The sequence below is a fragment of the Argiope bruennichi genome, chromosome 3 (genome assembly GCF_947563725.1).
Source record: "Argiope bruennichi chromosome 3, qqArgBrue1.1, whole genome shotgun sequence".
In the NCBI taxonomy this organism is placed as follows: Eukaryota; Metazoa; Arthropoda; class Arachnida; order Araneae; family Araneidae; genus Argiope; species Argiope bruennichi.
The window spans coordinates 34,283,927-34,293,209 of record NC_079153.1 but is presented as its reverse complement, the minus strand read 5'-3'; the positions used below and the strand labels follow the sequence as shown (position 1 = coordinate 34,293,209).

The 9,283-nt window shown below is 30.3% G+C and overlaps 1 non-coding gene across 1 annotated transcript; it reads left to right on the top strand.

Annotated features, from left to right (window-relative positions):
* Positions 1-267: 267 nt before the first annotated feature.
* On the top strand, positions 268-340 carry Trnat-ugu (transfer RNA threonine (anticodon UGU)). The gene has a single exon. It is a non-coding gene; the product is annotated as a tRNA-Thr (tRNA).
* The last annotated feature ends 8,943 nt before the right edge of the window (positions 341-9,283 follow it).

The window sequence follows — 9,283 nt, the reverse complement described above, 5'->3', positions numbered from 1 at the left end:
TAAAAAATATTTTAACATAATATGGCTAGAAAAAAATGGCCCTTTAAACTGTTAAACACATTTCAAGCTATAAATATAAAAAAGTTTTACTTAGCTTTTAATTCAAGTAACAACACACATTTTGTTGATAATCAAAATAAAAACGTTTTTATCATTACAGTTTACGATGGTTCTCTGTTTGAACAGCGACTGTTGTAGATGAGTGGATAAGATAAATTTTATCTTGCATGCACGCTGCGTTTCGAATGCTTTCCACTCTCTGCCGAAGCCACCATAGCTCAGTGGTTAGAGCACTGGTCTTGTAAACCAGGGGTCGTGAGTTCAATCCTCACTGGTGGCTGAACGGTTGTTGCGTTGGTTTTCGTGCAAAATATTTTGTGGATTGAGATTACATTTGATTTATTTAAATTATTATGGATTGAATTGAATTTAGCTTACTAGATGACACCAGTTCGAATTGTTAATTATTTTAATAATGGTTCATTAACAATAATTAATCAACATTCTTTGTTTTGGCACGAAATAAGCAAACTGGAATGTTGATGCACGTTTATGTTTGACCAAAAAATATACCCAGTTAACACGCCATTTTTTCTTTTCTTTGGGATTAGATATTGAAACATTATACTATTTAAAATTTCTGATCATAATTAAATAGCTAATTTGGAAGTTAAAACCACATCATACAGTCAAAATATTTATTAGTACTTTTTGTGATCTGTAAAGTTATTAAGGAATTTTATCTATCTTATTAAAGGTCTTAACGTTGATGAATATAACAAGATAATGCAATAAATCTGTGTGAAATCATGAAATTATCAAAAATTCCACCTCAAGATTTTAATGAATGCTCACATTTTAGATTTTGAAAAAGAAAAAAAAATGTGTCTGTATATTTGTAAACGTGAAAACTCAGAAACAGTGTGAGCTAAACGAATGAAATTCAGTATCCAGTCTCACTAAGTGTAAAAGTTAAGGAGTAAAAGTTTGAATGATTCATTTGAAAAACTTATTAACGTGGGACTTCACAATGTGCACAATCTGGAGCTACAAAATGTTTAAACTCGCCGCTGTACCCAATACATACTCTGTCCCAAGTGACCTCTTCTGTATACTGACGGCTACATACTCTTTTCCAAGTGGCGCAGTCTGCATATGTACACTATATGCTCTTTTCGGAGTGGCGTGCTCTGCATATTATCCACAACATACTCTTTTCCAAGTGACGTGCTCTGCATATTATCCACAACATACTCTTTTCCAAGTGGCGTGCTCTGCATACTGTCCACAAAATACTCTATTTCAAATAACGTGCTCTGCATACTGTCCACAAAATACTCTATTTCAAATAACGTGCTCTGCATACTGTCCACAAAATACTCTATTTCAAATAACGTGCTCTGCATACTGTCCACAAAATACTCTATTTCAAATAACGGGCTCTGCATACTGTCCACAAAATACTCTATTTCAAATAACGTGCTCTGCATACTGTCCACTACGTATTCTTTTCTAATTGTTGTGTTCTACATACTATCCACTATGTACTCTTTTCCAAATGACAAGCTCTGCATACTATCCACTACGTACTTTTTTCCAAGTGACGTGTTCTGCGTACTGTTCACTATGTATTCTTTTCCAAATGACGTGCTCTACATACTGCCCACTACGTACTCCATTGCAAATAACGTGCACTGCAGAGTGTCCACGACATTTTCTGTTACGAAGTGATCTACATATTGCCCACGTCATTCTCTATCACGACGTATTCTGCATATAGTCGAAAACATATATTTTTCCAATTCACATCTCTATGGCCCAGTAGTGGGACATAAGGAACGCATGGATTCAATATATCTATCTATCTATCTGTCTGTGTGTCTGTCTGTCTGTCTATCTATCTATCTATCTGTCTGTGTGTCTGTCTGTCTATCTATCTATCTATCTATCTGTCTGTGTGTCTGTCTGTCTGTCTGTCTATCTATCTGTCTGTGTGTCTGTCTGTCTGTCTGTCTATCTATCTATCTATCTATCTGTCTGTGTGTCTGTCTGTCTGTCTATCTATCTATCTATCTATATCTATATTTATATCTATCTATCTATCTGTCTGTGTGTCTGTCTGTCTGTCTATCTATCTATCTATCTGTCTGTGTGTCTGTCTGTCTGTCTATCTATCTGTCTGTGTGTCTGTCTGTCTGTCTGTCTATCTATCTATCTATCTATCTGTCTGTGTGTCTGTCTGTCTGTCTATCTATCTATCTATCTATATCTATATTTATATCTATCTATCTATCTGTCTGTGTGTCTGTCTGTCTATCTATCTATCTATCTATCTGTCTGTGTGTCTGTCTGTCTATCTATCTATCTATCTATCTATCTATCTATCTGTCTGTGTGTCTGTCTGTCTGTCTATCTATCTATCTATCTATATCTATATTTATATCTATCTATCTATCTGTCTGTGTGTCTGTCTGTCTATCTATCTATCTATCTATCTGTCTGTGTGTCTGTCTGTCTGTCTATCTATCTGTCTGTGTGTCTGTCTGTCTGTCTGTCTATCTATCTATCTATCTATCTGTCTGTGTGTCTGTCTGTCTGTCTATCTATCTATCTATCTATATCTATATTTATATCTATCTATCTATCTGTCTGTGTGTCTGTCTGTCTGTCTATCTATCTATCTATATCTATATTTATATCTATCTATCTAACATAAAATAAAGATAGTCATAGTTAAATACTTAAGTCCATATGGAAAATATAAAAAAGTTGCTGAAAATCTCCAAAATTGGTGATCAAGATTATATATCAAATTTGATCCATATGACACGAAGTATTTTTGAATTATCGTATTCGCAGGCAACAGAGAAAATAACAAACAGATATAATTCCATTTTTTTTAACTCAGAGGGCGCTGCAACATGGATATTGATCAAAATCTCTTATAATTCTTTAGTTTCGTTTGCGAGAATGTAGTGGTCTCCCTAAAACTTTCTCATATACATTCTAATAAAGTTGTTATGCTAGCGAACGCCTTACATAGCCTTGGCGTACGAAATATTAACTTTTGGCTTAAATTTAGTATTTTTGTTGCGTCTACTGTGTCACTCTTGGCGGGTTATTTGGCAAATAATCCCTGGCATATGTTAAGAGTATCCAAAATAATCGAATTTGTGTTTTAGGTACGTTTTTCTCAACCGAGTGAAACAAAAAGTGACACAACACTGCACTTGTAGCCACAAAATCCCATACCAAGTTTGATATATTTAAGTCATTGCTTATTTGAATTATCGCATTTACATGTTTCTGAAAATACAGACCGACAGACGGATTGGCTGTTGGATTTGGCTGAAAGCGTGATAGGTTTCTACACTATAGATGTTAAATTTGTATACCGAACTTTATCTATCTATCTCTATTCGTTTTGTAACTATTCAAACAGCCGGACAGACAGTCTTCCTGTGTGTGGATTTTGTTGAAAATCTCATAGAAATCTACAAATTTGGTACAAAGACCGTGTGCCAAATTTCAACCGTCTAGCTCGAAGCGCTTTTGAGTTATCTTTGTCACATACAGACTGACTGATATTTTCCAAAAATGTGTTTTTCTAATTGAGGAAGATCTAAAACGCGGAGATTTGTCAAAATTTGGTGTTCAAATTCTTTGATGTTTACTATACTCTCACTATAGTACGTATACAAGAAAATAAATACTTTTGTACAACTGCAAATAATTACACACCCATTAACTAAAGAGGTTATTGGTTTTATGGGTACATTCAACCCACATGGAAAATGAAATATTAATTAATTTTTCTTGATAATACACCGATACTAATGTTTAATTCAAAACCATCAGATCCTAATGGAAATAAAATGCAGTTTTTGTGATTAAAAATGAAGCGAAGTAGCTATGGGGACCTATGTGTATAGTTCTCAGATTACATTTGCATAATTTTCATCATCACTGACTTTTCTCATTTAATCAGTAAATAAGAAAAAAAAAATCTTTCCCGTGTTATAATTTTCCGATCCTACTAAAGCGGAATAATGGATCGTTTATAAAAATGTTCTTTCGTCAGACAAAAAGCATCCCTCTAAAACTTTCTGATTAATACCACTATAAACTGACTCTTTTATTTTCCACGTTTAGTCCTGACACTTTATAACAAAGTAATTAATATAGCAAGAAGAAAAATTGCGAAAAGTGTAACAAGCAGGAACAAAAAAAGGTGAGCATTCACTCCGTTAAATGCGAGCATGAAGTTTGGTTTTCTAATTTGCATTTAGGCTGCGTAATTGTTGCCAAACGATCTGAAACGTTTCCTCACGCCCTGTTACCTTCTCGCGCACCCCTCTCGTACCTTCCTGACAGTTGAAATTTTAATTTTCTGAGGGAGAAAATAATTAACTGCGCAAAAATTGCCAACACTGGTGAAAGCAGAAATAGCGACTAGCCAGACATGTTATCATTACGCTTGGAAATAAATATCTCCTCATTTTGCACTTTTTGTCGTTTGGAATTCCCTAAACTGAGAAAGAAAAATCCCCATCAGGGAAAAAGGAATGTCATTCTCGTGTTAAGAGAAATAATTGAAAAGGAACGCCAGGTTTATCTTACGTATTAATTATGGAGTAGAAAAATAGTCGAAAATTAAAAGCAGTTTTTCTAGTAATTATTTATATGGTTTGTGTCAGAAGTAATTATAATAATGAAAAAAAAAAGAATCCTGTTTATTGAATTGGAAGCGCAACGAAATTCCTAATTACGTTTAGATTTAAATTGCAAAGATGTAAAATATTTGACAGATGTTTAACTTCGTGCTTCACAAAAAAGAAATAATGGAAAATTTATCTAATAAACGAATAAAAAGATAAATAAAATAAGCTTAGAATTGTTTTTTACTTTGACATATAGAATTGTTTTGACTTCAAATTAATGAAAACGATAACGATTTTGATTTAAAGTGACTTGCGGTATAATGACATCGATTAATTGATGAAACGTAATTGGTAATTTTATATAGTGAAATCATTGTCAAACTAATTAAATAAATTGTTCCATCAATTGTCAAACTAATTCATTTAGCATAGATTTGATGAAATCCCATTTTTTTTACATCTCGGAATAAGTTCTTCAGAGAGAAATTAATTAATTTAGTAAATTTTTTAATCATTTTTGAATTTCACAAAAATCTATATACAAATAAAATGTTCAAGCGTATAGAACAGGAATCGTCCTTATTACATACCGCCGAATGGCAACTGTCAAATGTAAATAAATCACTATACAAAAATTTAAGACTACATTTCGTTAATTAATAAAGCTGAAAAATATTATTAGAAAGGTTCTGAATGAGACGTACAGAAAATTCTATTCACTTAGAAGAAAGAAAATGTAAAAAAAATCAAGAATAAAGCGTCAAATTTAAAAGGGAGCCACAAAAGGTTTCACCATTGCAAGATGTATTATTATGATAAATATTATGATTTATTTATAGTAACTGATAACCATATAGGCTAAAATTAATATATCATGAAAATGGCTTTTGTATCAAATTAAAACTTAAACTAATTTACCCTTTAAATGATGCAATTTCATTTCGCCACGTTGTTTTCTTTATTCTTAATAATTTTTTTAAAGTAACACACTATTTCTAACAATTTTTAAAGTCATGCAGTTCAAACTCACCTATTAAAGCATTCAATCGCGTGCTTTTGCCAATGTTAAAATTAATATTTTAAAAAATGCCTACTTTGGACATTAATTCCGAAATAGGATTTCGCTTTTATTTTATAGTATATACGCTTTTTAATTCAGATACGGTATAATTTGTTTTGAAGTATTCAATTAAGTACAAGTTTTTCGGTCTTATCATATAACAAAGTGAAATTTAAAAATATACATTCTAAATTAATATTTAACAAGCGGAAAAAGTTAATAATCTGTTCGAACAAGCTGATCGCCAGCGACAACTGAATTTTGTATTGTGTTTAATCAAATGAGAAAACAATGCTCCAGTTAGTATTCCTTTTCTACATGGTTACGAAGTCACGACGATCTTCCAGTAAAATTTTAGCTTCGAAATTTGAGGGTTCCGAACTCGAAACCGATTTTACCGAAGAATTATCCTATAAGAAAACCTAATACACACCAAATCCAAATGGGCCAATTGAATTCCTAATGGGATGGAGTGGGAGCAAGAAGAACAGGTAGCCTACTCAGATACTGTTCTCGCCATCTGGAAAAGGTTAAAAAATTATGACGTCGATCCCAAAATACAGCTCTTTTTGATACCAAATAAGACAAAGAATAGCTATTTTATATAAGATGAATTTAATGTAAAAAAGTATTAATAAGCCTAATAAATACCTAGTAAAGATTTTTTTGTGCTAGCTATCGTTAGAACACATCAACCACAACAATATCTTATTTTATTTTCAAATGAAAAACAATAATTCAATCTACTTTCGACTTTTTCGGATATTTGACCATCAGAATATTACTCATAAACTATGAGCAAAATTAATTTGTCGAAATGGCATTAAATAACAAATAATGTAGACTGACACCAATAAAAATCTTTTTAAATTATTCAAGAAAAATTTCTCAGCTGACGGTTTGGAATTTTTTTTTTATTTTCAGATTATTTGAGAATAAATTTAGAAATTATTATATAAAGAAAACGATTTTTATATCTTTGTAAAATTTAAAATACTATTTATTCAATAACTCCAGTTCATTGCAGAGATATTTTATTTTTTGATTTGTGTAATATATTTCAACATTAGTTTTGAACTTTGAGAATCAACATATGTATTTAATATTTTTATCGAGTTTAATAGCAATGGGAATACAACGAAATACTATAATTAAATGATATATATCCCCCCCTCTGAAATTGAGAGTAATTATTATCACACAGATAAACAACTGTAATCATGTAATCTAGGACTTTTACACGTTATTTTATTTATTTAAGAATTTTATAGTATTTTAATTTTTTTAATACCTTTTGTTTGTTGATATTTTGAAAACGATTTGCTGCTCCTTTACTTAAAAATTTTGACAATTTTTATCATTGTAAATTGGACAGCAAATAATAATAAAATGCATAGCTATTTTACTTGTAAAAATCTCAATCTTTTATTAATTCTTATCAAATCAATATATTTGATTTGTTACTGAATAATCTCAAAAATTTATTTAAAAATATGCGTTTCTCACTTATAAAATTAATTATTTTTTTAAATAAAAAAGCTGCAAAATTTCGGATTCCAATATCGTCTGGTCATAAAAATTATCGTAACATTTAATGCCGCGGCACAATCTAACTTCATGAATCAATCTTATTAAATTCTATTTTTTTTTCAATATATCTACATCATATTTGGTGGAACATTTTTTTGTTATTTTTAATTTAAAATTCCAAAAAAAGTTTTTTGTTACACGCTTTTTTTTATAAAGTAATCGATGATAAGATTAATTGCTATCACAAGTTTATTTATATGCAGTTTGTTTTATCAACAAGAATTTTCAGAAATAGAAGATAATTGGGAATATACAGGATAAATTAAATTACATCAATAATATTTTGAATATAAATTTTATAATTTTTTTAACAATTTTTTGGAGACCTTTATATTCTTAATGTTTTTCAATCTTTTAAGAACAATCGTTCAAATTTATATTGAAATTGTATTATTATTGACAATAATTATGTTATTATTAGTTTTATTGATGTTTATTTTGCGCTATACAACTATGTAATTGGAGTTCATTTGGTATTACTTTCTTTCAACTTAGAAATGTAAATATATTAAGTATCTTCATTCGATGGAATATTCTTAAATTACTGTATTGCTGACATTCCATGACATCTATATTTTTTGCAAAAATAAAAAAAATGAACCGTTCTTACTCTAATATAAATAAGGACAAATTTCTATTACTATATTTCATGAAATTTTCCAATCCAATAATTAGATTTTGTTTACATTTACAGTGGAATCTGCTTTACGAATATAATTTGTTCCTGAATCTTGTTAGTAATGTGAAATAATTTTTTCCATAGGAATGCATGTAAGATAGAACAATACATTTCATTCCGAAAAAAATTACTCAAAGAAAATTCTAATAATAATATTCATCATTTATAATGCATGTTGATTTTAAAAGAAAGATTTTTAAAAACATTTGTCTTTGGCTACGCCTCAAATTATGGTCAGAATAAGGGCGAATGCCTTGCATAACATTTGCATGCAATAATTATTAATAATTTAATAACTTTGGCTTGAACTGAATTTTTACTGAATCGAATTTGCATTTTAGACGCGTTTATCCCCAAAGGATTGAAACAAAAATTTGAGCAGAACTTACTTGTAGTCACAAAATCGCATACGAAAATCGCAAAAGTCATTGTGTTTTTGAATTATCGCTTTTACAGATTTCTGAAAGAACAGACCGACAGACAATCAACCCGTTGTTGGTTTTAGCACAAATTTTATAGGTGTCTGCAGTATAGATTATAGACGTTTAATCTATGTATCGAATCCATCTAACTCTCTTCGTTTTGTAGTTATCTCCGTTTATATTTGGTTAGATTTTTTTGGAGGGATTTGGCTCAAAACTTGACAGAAATCTAGCCAAATTTCATTCATCTAATCAAATCATTTTTAAATTATCTTTGTCACAGACAGACAAAGGAACATTATCCGAAGTGTTTTTCGAATTCAAAGTGGTCTAAAAAGTGGAGACGTGTTAAAATCTCGAGTTCAAATATTTTGAGAATTGTAATACTTTCTGTATACTTCGTATACTTTTAAATAAAATTTAAAAAAAAAACCGTCAAAATCTCATTTCATTTTTAATTAATTAAAATTTTAATAAAAAGGCTCTCCGAGATGTACATTTCTATTCTCTAAATATGTTAGGGCCAAATTTAGTAATTCTTGATCAAACAGTCCAGCCTGAAAAAACTATCCGTGACTTTTTGCTGTTTTAAATTTTAAGGAAGATCGCAGAAAAAAATTCTTTTGCGATTTTTTCTTTTCAGCAAATTACCTCTCTTATAAAGGGTACAGAATATTTAAGACAGAATATTTAAAGCGCAATAAGATCTCAGTAATACGATGTGGTGTATAAAAACGTGAATTATAAACGGAACCCAAATATGAAACTCGGTTCGGTCGAAGTTTTTTGTTTTGTTTTGATTTTGTTGTAACTATGTGTTAACCCTTTCTACGGCCGTGGGAAGTATGCTTCACACCAAATTTATCAAACT